Consider the following 15,544-nt stretch of genomic DNA (forward strand, 5'->3'; position numbering starts at 1 on the left):
CAAACAAAACAAGTAAGTAAAATAGACTGAGAAATAGCAATGACTGGAGGAGAAAAAAGTGATGGAACAAAAGAAAGCAGGAAAGGGAGAGAGAGAGAGCTGGGGTGGGGGAGGATATGGGCTGAACTTTTCCCTATGGAGGTCAGGAATGTCATCACTGAGAACACGTTTGAGAAAATACTTGAAAGATGCGAGAGAGTGAGCTACATGGACATCTGGGAGAAGAGCCTCGGAGACAGAAGAAAGAGTGTGTGCAAAGATCCTGAGGTAGAAAGATGCTTGGCATTTTCAAGGAACATCCAGGAGTTCAGTGTAGCTGGGGCAGAGTAGGTGAAGGAGAGAGTGGTGGGAGATGAAGCCAGAGGGCTAATGAGGGTACAGGTCACACAAGGCCTGGTGGTCATTATTAGTAAAATAGGAAGACACTGAAGAAGAGTTTTGAGAAAGAAAAAAAAAGCAGCATAATCTAACTTTGGTTTTAGCAGGACCACTCAGGATACTGTATGGAGAATCGACTGCAGTGGGTGGGGCAGTGCAAAAAGCTAGGAGGCCAGTTAGGAGGGTGTTGCAATAATCTGGGTGAACATTAACGGTGAGTTGAGACAGTCTGATAACATTGGACATGGTATGAAGTGGGAGGATTCTGATACAATTTAAAGAGAGAGACAAGAGAATTGGCTGCTGAAATTGGATGTGGTATGTGAGGGAAGAAAAGAGAGAAATTAGGGGGGACTGCAGAGTTTTGGGACTGGGCAATTAGGAGGATGGGATTGGCATTAACTGAGATGAGGAAGTCTGCAAGAGGAACTGCTCATTGACCATTATGCTGGTGTTAAGATGCCTATCACACATCCCAGCAGATTTGCAGATAGGCAGTTGGGTATCCCAATGTGGAGTTAGAGAGAAGTCTAGGCTGGTGTGGAATAATGGCCACATCCTAATCTCCAGAATCCACGAATGTTACTTTATACAAGAAAAGGGACTTTGCACATGTGATTAAGTTAAGGATCTTGAGATGGGGAGATTATCCTGGATCATCTAGGTGTGATCTCAGTGGTTCGTATAAGAGGAACACAGAAGAAGTAAGAGTCAGAGGAGAAAGTGATGTGACGGTGGAAGCAGAGATCAAAGTGATACGGCCACAAGACAAGGAATGCTGGCAGCATCTACAAGTGGGAAGAAGCAAGGAACAGATTCTCTCAGGAGCATCTGGAGGAACCAGCTCAGCTGACACTTTGTTTTTAGCCCAGTAAGACTCATTTCAGACTCTGACCTCCAGAGTTACAAGATAATAGATTTGTGTTATTTTAATATACCAAGCTTATAGTATCATTATAGCAGCAAAGGAAGACTAATACCATTGGATATATAAAATTGAAAGCTCATTATTTAAAGCTATAAGAACAATGAGTTTTCCAAGGGGCCAATTATAGAGACAAAAAAGGGATCCAAACACGGAGACCTGGAGCAGTTGGGGCTGTGAAGAGGAAGGAGCAGGAGATACTGAGAAGAGGTCGAGGGTCCAAGAGGAGGAAATCAAGAGAGTATGATGTCTAGGAAGCAAAGTAAAAGATGAATTTCAAGCGGAGGGAATGACTCCCTGGGTGAGATGCTGATGGTCAAGAAAATGAGAAGTGAGCCTTGGCCATGGGATTAAGCCACATGGAGACCCTTGGCGGCCTTGATAAGAGCAGTTTGGGTAGAGAAATAGGGTGACGGTGAGTGGGAAGAGAGTCTGGCTGGCGGATCAAGCAAGAATTGGAGGAGTGGAATTTGGTGATAAGGTGAGAAGGTAAATCTCTTAAGGTGTTTGGCAGGACAGGGAAGGAGAGAAAGAGGGCGATAGTCCAAGGGGCTTTGGGACTCCTACTTATGATTTCTGTTTAGGCTGTTGACAATGATCTAACAGAGAAGGGATAGTTGAGGATGCAGGAGAGGAAAATAACTGGAATAATGTCCTTGGGTAGATGAGAGGGGCAGGATCTAGTTATTCCAGCTCAGACTGCCTAGACTCAGAGAGCTTCTCCTCCCTCTGGGTTTGTGATCCACCCCGCCCTCCCCTCCCCAACCAGGCCACGGAGGCATCTCCCTGCCCCTGCCTGAGCAGGGATCTCCTGCTTTCTTGAGATTCTCCAGCAGTTTGTCTCTAGCCTACTGAGCTTGCTGGCCGGCGGTGCTCCCCATGGGAGGGGGCAGAGTCATCAAGAGAAAAGCCACTTGGCAGTCAAGGCCCTGCCTTACCTCTACCCAACTCTGAGAATCTGCTGCTGGAGAAGATCCTGAGAATCTGCTGGAACAACTCCACCCCATTGATATGTTCTGAGAGTTAGTACACTTGGAAAAGCCCAGCTCCACGTAAGACTGACATTTCAACTTTATACAAAAACATGGCTTTTATGGTCAAACATGACAAAAAGGCTGTCTTGTTCCATTTTTTCCCCCACTTTTAATGACCTCAACTTGTTAGTTTCCAGTTTCCTTAATTACACCCAGAATGTTTCCCCTGCCTTTTATAAACTCCTTCATGTCAGTCACATGCAGCATTCTTCATTGCCTCTCCCTCCATATTAGGTGACATCTCATGAGGAGGTTAGACAGCCACCGGGTTCCTCTGTAAGCACGGACCACTGGCGAGGACACACATGGTCTTCTGTTTTTATAATCATATGCATTGTATATTTTAAGTTATGCATATTCAATACCTCTGCATCAGGTCTTGTTATATACAAATGTAAGATGAATTAGGGTAGTAATAGCTGACAACTTTGTGATGGTCACAGTTACTAATCAGTTTCATCATGGTTCTATTGGCCATAGCTGTTTCTCCTTATGGGAAAGATGTTGTAAGACTCATTGTAGAAAAAAAAAACAATTTGTGCAAATTTAAATGGACTTCATAGAAGACTGTCTTTGATAGAAACTTTGAGCTGGTAACGTTATGCCCCCCTTAACATTTTAAAGAAGTTTTTAGGTTTTTTTCCTCATCCAACATGACTCTCATCCTAGGATAAAAATAATAGTTATGAGTGGTTTTTTTCTGTCTTTATTGAACTTGTAGATGACGTCCTATCATGAAATGGAGCTGATTAGACTTTCCAGCAGGTCAGAGGAAAAACTAGAAGTAGAATCCTCATGTTCTAAACCCCAGTGGAGTGGGGGTGTGCAGAAAAGTTATTTTTATCCACAGTGGGGCTGGCGGGGATGGCTTTTGTGACTGCATCAGCCTTTGCAGACTTATCCAGGACGTCCACCTTCACTGGACTTCCTGGGTCTGAAAGTTTCGGCTTCTGTATGCATAGTTCCACAGAAACAAGGGATCTTTTCTGTTTCTGAGAACATACAGAGAAATAGAGATTCTCTAAATCTATAAAATGGCGTATACTTTTCCTGCAAGTGTGCTGCTCGTTTAGAATAAGATGTAAGTAAGACGGAAAGGTAGAGATGATCTATTCCAGCTCCCTTATTTCACATATGGTGAAACTAAGAGGCAGAGAAGGGAAGGACTACCTGTAGCTCGGCAGCAAGTCAGAAGTAGCATGTGTTCAGGCCTTTAAACTCCTGGGCCGCTTCTCTCTCCATCTTCCCCTGATCCCCATTGCAGGCTTTACTGATTCTAAATAGTCATTGAACTTTTGACCAAGGTCTCATTGACCTGGGAGTGTGTTGCCAAAATAAAAAAGGCTTCTTTTCTGACTTTTTCCAGTCACACCAGATTAGAAAGTATCATCCTCTTACTTGGGAGTGTAAGTGACTGAAGCTGAAATGCAGCCTTGTATACTGGCAGGAGTGGGTGGGGAGGAGGACAGAGGAGGAACAAACAAACAATAACAGCCTGACTAGAGGCAGATGTCATCTAGAGGAGGCTAGTTCTCATGATGCTTTTTACTCACTGGGTGACCTTGGGTTCATTTTGTCCCATCTTGGTCCCTAGATCAAGTTTCACCACCCACAAGATGGGACGTTTTGATAAATAGTCCCTAGTGTTCTGTGTCCTTGGCTCCTTCAATTAAAGAATGTTCTGCCTTTGTTCTTGGTTTCTTCTGCTACTGTAACCAAGAGAAGGCAAGATGTTCTCTGGGCCAGGTGTGGAAACTTCAGTGCCCTGGGAGGTATTAAAACCCATGCATGCTGAGCCCTCGCATAGAGAACAAGGCGTCTTTACCTGGTACATGCTACTGTCGGGGAGGACCATTATGGTTGTGTGGTCTGGGTACAAAATCCAATGTGTCACAAAAGCCCCTGTGGAAAGGGCAGACACTCTCATCCCCAGCTCTCAGTAGCAGCATCTTTTGATGGACTCTCCAGGAACAATTTCTGTTTCGAGCAAAACAATAGCTACTGACAGTTATCTCTGGCTAAGAGGTCTTTGTGTAGCTAAGATAAAAAACTGAAGTTATTTACGAACTAGTCCTTTCTTTGAATACTTTAAGTCCTTCCATTTGTATCCTTTGTGGTCTTATTCCAAAAGGGTGTGTTCATTTATAGACTCATTCCTCTATTTATTCATTCAACAAACAATCCTTAGGTCCTATATACCAATCATTCTGCTAGACACTGGGGTTGCAGGCAATGTTTTTGCCTCCATGGAGCTTGTAATCTATTAAAAGAAGATGAAAAATTAGGAGAGATTAAAAAGAAACAACACAGATATACGTGTGATTACAAACTGTTTTAAGGGCTCTGAAGTAAAAAAGAGGGAGCGAAGGGCAAGCATAATAGGTACGACTAACCACTGGACAAGGAGGAAGTGACGTCTTATGTTGAGATAGGTTTTTGTGTTTTGTTTTGTTTTTTTAAGATGTTGGGGGTAGGAGTTTATTAATTAATTTATTTATTTTGGCTGTGTTGGGTCTTCTTTTCTGTGCCAGGGCTTTCTCTAGCTGTGGCAAGCGGGGGCCACTCTTCATCGCGGTGCTCGGGCCTCTCACTATCGCAGCCTCTCCTGTTGCGGAGCACAGGCTCCAGATGCGCAGGGTCAGCGGCCATGGCTCACGGGCCTAGTTGCTCCGCGGCATGTGGGATCCTCCCAGACCAGGGCTTGAACCCGTGTCCCCTGCATTAGCAGGCAGATTCTCAACCACTGCACCACCAGGGAAGCCCCTGAGATAGATTTTCACAAGGATATTCAGTGCCCATTGCTTTCAGATAGAGCTCAATTTTCTGTTAAGCTGGAAGCAGGGATTCTGGCAGAGGGTAATGAGTATAGAGGGGAACAATGATTTCATATGCTCTGACACCACATTTATTTCCTAGATGTAGGAGAGAAAATTAGAGGAATAAGTCTGCTTGATATTGAACCTCTTCCTTTTTGGGGGTTTGCAGCTAGACATTTTTTTTTAAGCAATAAAGCAGCCATTTATCTCTTTATAAGTACATTTTGGCCAGTTTCTAGTTAATCCTCATAACCACCTCAGTTAAATAGCTCAGTCAACCCAGGCTGAGTGACACATGACTTCTTGCTTTGAGCTAAGGGGACTTATTAAAGAATATGCAATAGTTTAAGAGGACTTGGACCCTTTCCCTCTGCAACATCAGGAGGCTGCCTTCTCAAAGAATTAAGATCACATGGGGATTTCGGTTTCTGGCTGTGACAGAGTAACTGGTACATTATTTGTCTCCCTGCTTTAAACAACTACAAGCAGGGCCAAAACATATGAGGCAGATGTTTTCAGATGCTGAACAACAGGCAATTGGAGACTGTGATTTTGGAGAGAAGTGAACTGTATGAGGAGACTCCCGTGTTCACCCCAGCTCTCTGCCCAGGGGGATTCCCCTGCAACAGTGGCGAGTGCGCCTAAGCTGAGTAGTGCTCTCTCAGAGCTGAGAAGGCAGAGATCAGAGCTCCAGCCTACAGAAGAGGCTGGACTATGTGGGACAGGATATCAGAGAAGAAAGAGCTCCACAAAAAGGCAGACCCCTGAAGTCTGCATGGGGATTGACTGGGGGGTCTGTGGCTGAGAACTGAGCTACACATACACAACTAAGAATCCACGAGGCCTAGCAAAGGTCACACACTGCAGGGCTGAGACCTGAACAGACACACCATAAGTCCTGCAGCCCTGAGAGACAGTGGACTTCCGGCCCGAGCAGAGTGGATGCACCTTCTAAAAAGTACCTTGAGGACTGATTGGAGCCCTCAGAAAGTCTATGCCTTAAGAGTAAAAGCCATGACCTAGAACTAGGGCCTAAAACTAGCCTCAAAACAAAAAACAGACTCCCTCCTTTCACAAAGAAAAAGAAACAGGCCTGACAGGACCTGACATATACAATCAACTGATGTTTGACAAAGGCACCAAGGCAAATTCATGGTGAAAGAAAAGTCTTTTCAACAAATAATGTTGAAATAACTGGACATCCTTTAGAAAAAATGAACCCTGAACCCCATCTCACATAGCTCACAAAAATTATGGTTGTCTCTTGGTATCTGCAGGGGATTGGTTCCAGGATGCCCTCACCCCTACAGGTACCCAAATCTCAAGTACCTTATGTAAAAGAGTGCACAGAACCTACACACATCCTCCTGTATACTTTAAATCATCATTAGATTACTTATAATACCTAATACAATGTAAATACCATGCACATAGTTGTAAATACAATGTATAAATAGTTACCAGCACTTGGCAAATTCAAGTTTTGCTCTTTGGAACTTTCTAGAACTTTTTTTCTAATATTTTTGATTATGGTTGACTGAATTCATGGATTTGGAATGCACAGATATGGAGGGCCAAACTGTTATTCAAGATAAATCCTATATCTAAATCTAAAAGCTAAAACTATAAAACTTCTAGAAAAAGGAGACTATTTTTGAGGTTCAGGGTGTGCAAAGATTTCTTCAAGATGACATTAAAGTACTAACTATGAAATTTCAAAATCAATAAACTGGACTTTATCAAAATTAAATATTTCTACTCATTAAAAGAATTTTTTAAGAAAAGGGAAAACAAGACACAGCCCGAGGCAAAATATGTATAATAAAATGTCTCACTAGGGGAGAAAAGGGAACACTGTGGGAGCGTCAATAGGTGCAGCGTCTATGGAAAACAGTATGGAGGTTCTTCAAAAGATTAGAAATAAAACTACCATGTGATCCAGCAATTCCACTTCTACATATTAATCCAAAGGAAACATAAGCACTAACTGGAAAAGATATGTGCACCCTTATGTTTAATGCGTCATTATTTGCAATAGCCAAGACATGGAAATAACCTAAGTGTCTATTGACAAATGAATGGATAAAGAAAAAAATACACACATATATATTAATATATAAAATGGAATACTGTTCAACCATTAAAAAAAAGGACATCCTGCCATTTGCAACAACATGGATGGACCTTGAGGGCATTGCACTAAATGAAATAAGTCAGGAAGAGAAAGACAAATACCAGGTGATCTCATTTATACGTGGAATCTAGAAACAAACAAGCAAACAATAAAAACAAACTCATATATGCAGAGAACTGTTTGGTGGTTACAATGGGTGAAGGGGGTCAAAAGATACAAACTTTCAGGTATAAAATAAGTCCTGGGGATGCAATGCACAGCATGGTGACAATAGTTAATAATAATGTACTTTATATTTCAAAGTTGCTGAAAGAGTAGATCTTTTTTTTGTGTGTGTGGTATGCGGGCCTCTCACTGTTGTGGCCTCTCCCGTTGCGGAGCACAAGCTCCGGACGCGCAGGCTCAGCGGCCGTGGCTCACGGGCCCAGCCGCTCCGCGGCATGTGGGATCTTCCCGGACCGGGGCACAAACCCGCGTCTCCTGCATCGGCAGGCGGACTCTCAACCACTGCGCCACCAGGGAAGCCCAAGAGTAGATCTTAAAAGTTCTCATCACAAGAAAAAAAAAAAAATTAAAACTGTATGGTGATGGATGTTAACTAGACTTATTGTGGTGATTATTTCACAATATATGCATATATCAAATCATTATGTTGTATACCTGAAACTAATATAATGTTGTATGTCAATTATATCTCAATTTTAAAAAATGTCCCACAAAGAACTTGTATCCAGAACACATAAAGAACTTCTACAAATCTGTATTAAGAATTAAAAAAAAAAAAAAAGAAAACCCAAGAGTCCAGTTGTTTTTTTCAATGGGCAAAAGACATTTCACAAAAGAAGATATATCAATGGCGAATAAGTGCATGAAAGGAGGTTCAACATCTTCAGTCACTGGAGAGATGCCCTTATAGTGCTTGAAGTTCTGTAAGGAAGATAGACTTTAAGCAAGCAATTAAATGGCATTTGATGGACAAAATTACATCCCAAAATAGCAGTGACATACCAAGGGGGTGGTCATGGTGGCAACAGTCAGCCCGGAGTACCATGAGGAGGTAAGTTGTCTGTAGAAAATTTTAAAACAATAATAAAAACAATTAAAAGCTGCCTGCCTTTCATTATGTGACAGCGATTCTAAACAATATCAGTGAAAAAATATTCTTACCCCCACCCATTTACCACTGATGATAGTTAAGCACTTGTGATATATATAATTTAGATCCCATGTCCCCCCTTAACATTAATTAATATATTTCCTCTTTAAAATCTTCCTGAGGGCTTCCCTGGTGGCGCAGCGGTTGGGAGTCCGCCTGCCGATGCAGGGGACACGGGTTCGTGCCCCGGTCCGGGGGGATACCGCATGCCGCAGAGCGGCTGGGCTTGTGAGCCATGGCCGCTGAGCCTGCGCATCCGGAGCCTGTGCTCCGCAACGGGAGAGGCCGCAGCGGTGAGAGGCCCGCGTACAAAAAATCTTCCTGAAACAGGACATGTTAATGGTTGCATGATACTCCTTCATATTTTGTTAACCAATCCCCTCTTACTGAACACTAAGGGTGTTCCCAATTTTTCAGTCTTACAAATGACATTGAGATAATATCTCTATGCATAAATCTTTGACATTTTTTCAGGTTATTTCCTTAGGAGAGAAATGCCTCTTCTTGATGTTTGATGTTTGAGGAAATTCTTGGACAGTGAATTAACTGGAAGTGTATGGAAGCGTATGTGCAAGGACCATGTAGATGTGTCCTCCAGGGCTGAGAGATGTGGAAAGGGCAGAATAGAAAGTGGGGAGCAGCATGGGAAGGACCCCTAGAGAAGGAGGAATGCGTGTAGAACTCTACCTAAATGGTGAGCAGGGGGACACCAGGCCATGCCTGCGCCCAGAGCAGGGATTAGAAGTTACATGGAGGCCACCACGTTCCTTGTGGTTGGCAGACTTTACCCTCTGTGTCTCATATTCGTCATCTTTTAGAAGAGCTTAGGAACAATACCTAACTTTGTAACCCTCTTCTATAGATTAAATAAGTTAATGCTTATAAAGCACCTAGAATATGATCTGGAACACTGTGAGTGATATGTAAGTGTTTGGTAAATAAAATAAAGGGAAGCATGACTCCTGTGGGGAGCCCAAGACAGTGCCCAAGGAGGAAATCTGCACAAAAGAGGACATAGAATGGATGCCTTGTGTCCCTTCATGAGGGAAAGTGACTGGCAGTCTTGCCCTGGAGTCAGCTTCTATCAGAGCAAATGCCTATGGGGGCCAGCTGCCTCTTTTCTCTGACTCTGGCCAGTATCTCAAAGATAAGCTGTGAGAAAGGAAACACACTGAACTGAGAGATAGAAGACACAGCCTTCCCCTTCCATCAGCTCTTCGAGGGCACCAGCCACCACTTATTAAGCAGTTTATGTCAATTAAGCTTCTCCCAGGGGAGCTGGAGAACCACAGGACAGTGTAGATAATGAAGATCTATTGCATAAGCAGAAAAAGTTCAATGGATAAATACCTCCTCCCATGCTTCCTGGCCGCCTCTACCCCAGCGGTCCTGTCTCCTTTTCATTAGCAGAGGATTCAACATGGATTTTATTTTCTCACTCCTTGTGGGAAAAGACATTGATTCCGGCTTAAGGAGCTTCTCTGTATCTGTTCCCTGAGGCTGAGAATTGGGTTCCTCCAGGCACAAGCTGGATGCTCCCCATGCCCAGCGAGCCCTGGGCACGCTTCTGACTCACTTCCCTTGTTGGGCCTCTGAGATCAAGAATAGTGCCTGCTCTCAGGCCTCTTCAACCAAGGAGGACTGCCCTCAAAAATAAAAGCCTGACTTGGAAAGGGAACCGGACGCCACCATTCCTTTGGTTTCTTCCAAGGGAATGAAGCACAGGGCAAAAATGGAAAACACGAGGCTTAAGGGCCTTCCGATCTGGACATTCTGTGAAGTGGAAAGTCACCAATGGGCCAGACAGCATCTGGAGGCAGGGTGGGCTCAGGCCCGGGTGAGGTCACGAGGGGAGAAAGGGGAGGAACACGCCGCCTGGTCCACAGGTCAGTGGAATCCAGGACATGCCTCACTGCAATGGTTTATTTTACTCCATCCATGGACCTCTCACTCTTTGATTGAGCCGGGTGTGTATCATGTTTGAACAGAAACAGGTGAAGAATTCCCCACTAATGTCTAGCACACGTTTCTCAAGCCTTCTTTAACGAGCGGTTTGGAGTCTGTATTCCATTTCTCCCGCTCTTTGGCCTCCTGCCTTACCTGTCTGCCCTGGACCCTGCTTACCAGCTCATCCAAGCTAACCTGAGGTTCACATATGCCATCTGAACCTCATATGCCCTCCAGCCCAAATATGGAACTTTTAAAATCTGCCCCTAATACACACACTCTATGATGTTTATTCCCTTCTTGTACCCCTCACCCCATCCCACTCCATCCCACCTCTGATCCCACAGGAACCAGAACCCCGTGGCCATACAAGATATCGCTATTGCATTGTAGTCACCCCGAGTTCACTTTCACAGGAAAAGTAAATACCTACAAGTCTCTATGGTTTAGAATAACAGTGTTACCTGAAGTAAAGCATTAGGAAAAGTGCCTTTCTCTTAAACCTGGTAAACCATGTAGCTCTGAGGTAGAGACTAAATTAGAAATACTACAGCTGGAAAACAATTCACACACCAAACCCCATGAACTGTGTTAAAAACTGGAAGTTCAGAAATGAACAACATATGGATTATTTGGTTGAGAGAAGCATATATCACCCAGTGTATCAGAATCAGAGGACTGTGAAGGCTAGCAGTGTGGAATTAAATTAAAACACTGGAATTGCCACTCTGAGGAATTTGTCTTTAATTCAGTGTTTCTCAACCTGAGCACTTTTCATATTTTTGACAAATAATTCTTTGTTGTCAGAGGCTATCCCATGCATTGCAGGGGGTTTAGCAGAATTCCTGGCCTCCACCCACTAGATGCCAGAAGTACCTTCCCCCAACTGTGACAACCAAAAATATTTTCCGTGTGGGGGCTGGTACCTGTACCTCAGAGAGAAGGTGAGATTAGCGACTGGGAGGAGGGAAATAAAATATTAGTACTTCTATATATTTTTATTTGATTATAACCTATAGAATTTAAATTTTGTTAACATTAATGATGTCCTCATCCAAGATATGTCACTGAGATACACATAACTTGGACAGGTAGACAGAAAAACCCTCATTTGTTCTCTCCCTCTAGGCTTATTACAAGAGGTTGCAGTTCACATGTGCACAATTAGATGAATTTAGTAATTATTTTAAATAGCAGATGGTAACAATAAAGACCCCACGGGTTATCTCATGGCAAGGCACTTAAAAATGAGGCACATTTTTTTCTCTTACAAAAAGACAAATTATTCCAAATTTGCTGCCCTTTTCGGTGATAGGTAGTATGCCAGTAGTATGTTGCCTAGTAGATATTTTCCATACACACAAAACACATTTTTTCAAAGAAAAGGTAATATTTTACAATGAGTGAAAATGTGACTACTTTTAGAAAGATGCCCATGCTATGGCACTTAGGGCAAATAGCTAGAGAGCTTGAAAATTCCTCCTGAAACAGAACACATAGATATTCTGTATAAAATATAACAGGCACACTTTTAGATTCAGAACTAAGCTGACCTGAAAGTAAGGAAAATCACCAGATTTTCACTGTGTGATGCAGAATACACAAATACTGAGGGCTGATCAGGGGACTTGAACATCTACAGATTTTAGCATCTGCAGCCGGAGCTGAAACAAACCCCTGCAGATACTGAGGGTCCACTGTACTCTAAAAAAGGCCCAAGCATTTGTGGAAGAAGACCAAATAGAATTCTGAACACAAGAAAATATAATTTTTATAATTAAAAACTAAATGGATGAGAAAAAAAGTAAGAGGACATTAAACATGAAATTAGGCACACTGAAGAAAGAATTAGTGAACTGGAAAATAGATCTAATGGAATATGCAGAATACATATTTTTTTGGAATCAACAGAAAAACAGTGCTAAAAGAAAACAATTGTCAAGCAAGAACTGTAAACCCAACTAAAATATTCTGTAAGAAAAAGAACAAAAGAGAGACATTTTCAGACAAATAAAAACTGAGAACTTTTATTATAAACAGAATAGTTACTAAAGGAATTTCTAAAAAAGGAGTACTTCAGAGGAAGAAGAGAGCCTTGTCAGGAAGTTCTGAGCTTCAAGAAGAAATGATTTTCCACTTAGAACAAGGATTCCTTTATTAGTTCCTAATTATTAAAGGTTTATACACAAATTTGTGCTACTTTGACCATTTAAATGCAGTTTAAGAATTTGAAAATAAATGTTAGAAGTTAAAGACTTTTTTGTTGCCACTTATTCATAGTAAAATTTTAGATCTTTTTAAAAAAGGAGGAAAAGAAAGAAGAAAGACAGTAACAAAGCAAGTGAATATCATTTATAAGAAAATGTTTGTTTGGAAATACAAACATAGAGATTGGGAAGGAAGAAAAAAACTGTCTTTGTTAGCAGATAATATAATTGTATATGTAGAAATCCAAAAAACTAGACCAAAAAACAAAGCAAAACAAAACAAAACCCTAAAGCAAAAACAACTCCTGAAACCAATAAGCAGTAACAGCAAAATTACAGGATATAAGTTAATATATGAAAGTCAATAGCTTTCCTATATACACTAGCAGTGAACATTTGGAATTCGAAATTTAAAACATAATAACATTCATATTAGCACCCTCTCAAAATGAAATATAAATATGGTATGAATCTAACAAAATATGTACAAGATATATACGAAGAAAACTACAAAACTCTGATGAAAGAAATCAAAGAAAAACTAAATAAATGGAGAGATATTTCATGTCCCTGGATAGGAAGACTCAATATTGTCAAGATGTCAGTTCTTCCCAACTTGATTCCGTGCAATCCCAATCAAAGTCCCAGGAAGTTATTTTGTGGATATAAACAAATTGATTCTGAAGTGTATATGGAGAGGCAGAAGACCCAGAAAAGCCTGCATAATATTGAAGGAGAAGAACAAAATCAGGATTGACACTACCCTAAGACTTATTACAAAGTTACAGTAATTAAGACAGTATGGAATTGATGAAAGAATAGACAAATAGATCAATGGAACAAAATAGAGACTCAGAAATAGACCCCCATAAATAGAGTCAACTTATCTTTGACAAAGAAGCAAAGGCAACACAATGGAGAAAAGATAAACCCCAACAAATAGTACTGGAACCACTGGACAGCCACACACACACAAAAAAAAAAACAGAATCTAGACACAGACTTTACATTCTTCACAAAAATTAACTCAAAATGGATCAGAGACTTAAATGTAAAAGACAAAACTATAAAACTCCTAGAAGGTAACATAACAGAATTCTAGATGATCTTGAGTTCGGCAAAGACTTTCTAGACAAAACAAAGGCACAGTCCATGAAACAAACAATTGATATGCTGAACTTCACTAAAATTAAAAGTTTCTGCTTTGCAAAAGAGTCTGTCAAGACTCCCAGCCACAGACTGGAAGAAAATAATTGCAAAAGACATATCTGATAAAGGACTGTTATCCAAAATATAAAAAGAATTCTGAAAACTCAACAATAAGAAAAGAAACAACCCAATTTTAAAAATGGGCAAAAGGCACCAGAGGGAAGACAGCAGAAGCAAGAAGAACTACAATCCTGCATCCTGTGGAACAAAAACCACATTCACAGAAAGAGACAAGATAAAAAGGCAGAGGGCTATGTACCAGATGAAGGAACAAGATAAAACCCAAGAAAAACAACTAAATGAAGTGGAGATAGGCAACCTTCCAGAAAAAGAATTCAAAATAGTGATAGTGAAGATGATCCAGGACCTCGGAAACAGAATGGAGGCAAAGATCAAGAAGATGGAAGAAATGTTTAACAAAGATTTACAAGAATTAAAGAACAAACAAACAGAGATGAACAATACAATAACTGTAATGAAAAATACAATAGAAGAAATCAATAGCAGAATAACTGAGGCAGAAGAACAGATAAGTGACCTGGAAGACAGAATGGTGGAATTCACTGCTGCAGAACAGAATAAAGAAAAAAGAATGAAAAGAAATGAAGACAGCCTAAGAGACCTCTGGTACAACATTAAACACACCAACATTCACATGATAGGGGTCCCAGAGACAGAAGAGAGAGAGAAAGGACCAGAGAAAATATTTGAAGAGATTATAGTTGAAAACTTCCCTAACATGGGAAAGGAAAGAGCCACCCAAGTCCAGGAAGCACAGAGAGTCCCATACAGGATAAACCCAAGGAGAAACATGCTGAGACACATAGTAATCAAATTGGCAAAAAAAAAGAAAAAGAAAAATTATTGAAAGCAACAAGGGAAAAACAACAAATAACATACAAGGGAACTCCCATAAGGTTAACAGCTGATTTCTCAGCAGAAACTCTACAAGCCAGAAGGAAGTGACATGATATACTTAAGGTGATGAAAGGGAAGAAACTATAACCAAGATTACTCTACCCAGCAAGGATCTGATTCAGATTCAATGGAGAAATCAAAAGCTTTACAGACAAGCAAAAGCTAAGAGAATTCAGCACTACAAAACCAGCTCTACAACAAATGCTAAAGGATCTTCTCTAAGTGGGAAACACAAGAGAAGAAAAGGACCTACAAAAACAAACCCAAAACAATTAAGAAAATGGTCATAGGAACATACATATCGATAATTACCTTAAACGTGAATGGATTAAATGCTCCAACCAAAAGACACAGGCTTGCTGAATGGATACAAAAATAAGACCCATATATATGTTGTCTACAAGAGACCCACTTCAGACCTAGCGACACATACAGACTGAAAGTGAGGGAATGGAAAAAGATATTCCATGCAAATGGAAATAAAAAGAAAGCTGGAGTAGCAATTGTCATATCAGATAAAATAGACTTTAAATAAAGAATGTTACAAGAGGGCTTCCCTGGTGGTGCAGTGGTTGAGAGTCTGCCTGCTAATGCGGGGGACATGGGTTCGAGCCCTGGCCTGGGAAGATCCCACATGCCGCGGAGCAACTAGGCCCATGAGCCACGACTACTGAGCCTGTGTGTCTGGAGCCTGTGCTCCACAACAAGAGAGGCCACAACAGTGAGAGACCCGTGCACCACGATGAAGAGTGGCCCCTGCTTGCCACAACTAGAGAAAGCCCTTGTACAGAAACGAAGACCAAACACAGCCAAAAATAAA

At 41.4% G+C, this 15,544-nt stretch overlaps 1 pseudogene; it reads left to right on the plus strand.

The window, feature by feature from the left end:
• The first annotated feature begins 8,308 nt into the window (after nt 1-8,308).
• The window catches only part of LOC113627809 (D-aminoacyl-tRNA deacylase 2 pseudogene), a 29,776-nt pseudogene continuing 22,540 nt past the window's right edge, over nt 8,309-15,544 (plus strand).

The sequence above is a fragment of the Aethalodelphis obliquidens genome, unplaced genomic scaffold, assembly GCF_003676395.1.
Source record: "Aethalodelphis obliquidens isolate GAN/ISIS:26980383/991018 unplaced genomic scaffold, ASM367639v1 scaffold1, whole genome shotgun sequence".
Classification (NCBI taxonomy): Eukaryota; Metazoa; Chordata; class Mammalia; order Artiodactyla; family Delphinidae; genus Aethalodelphis; species Aethalodelphis obliquidens.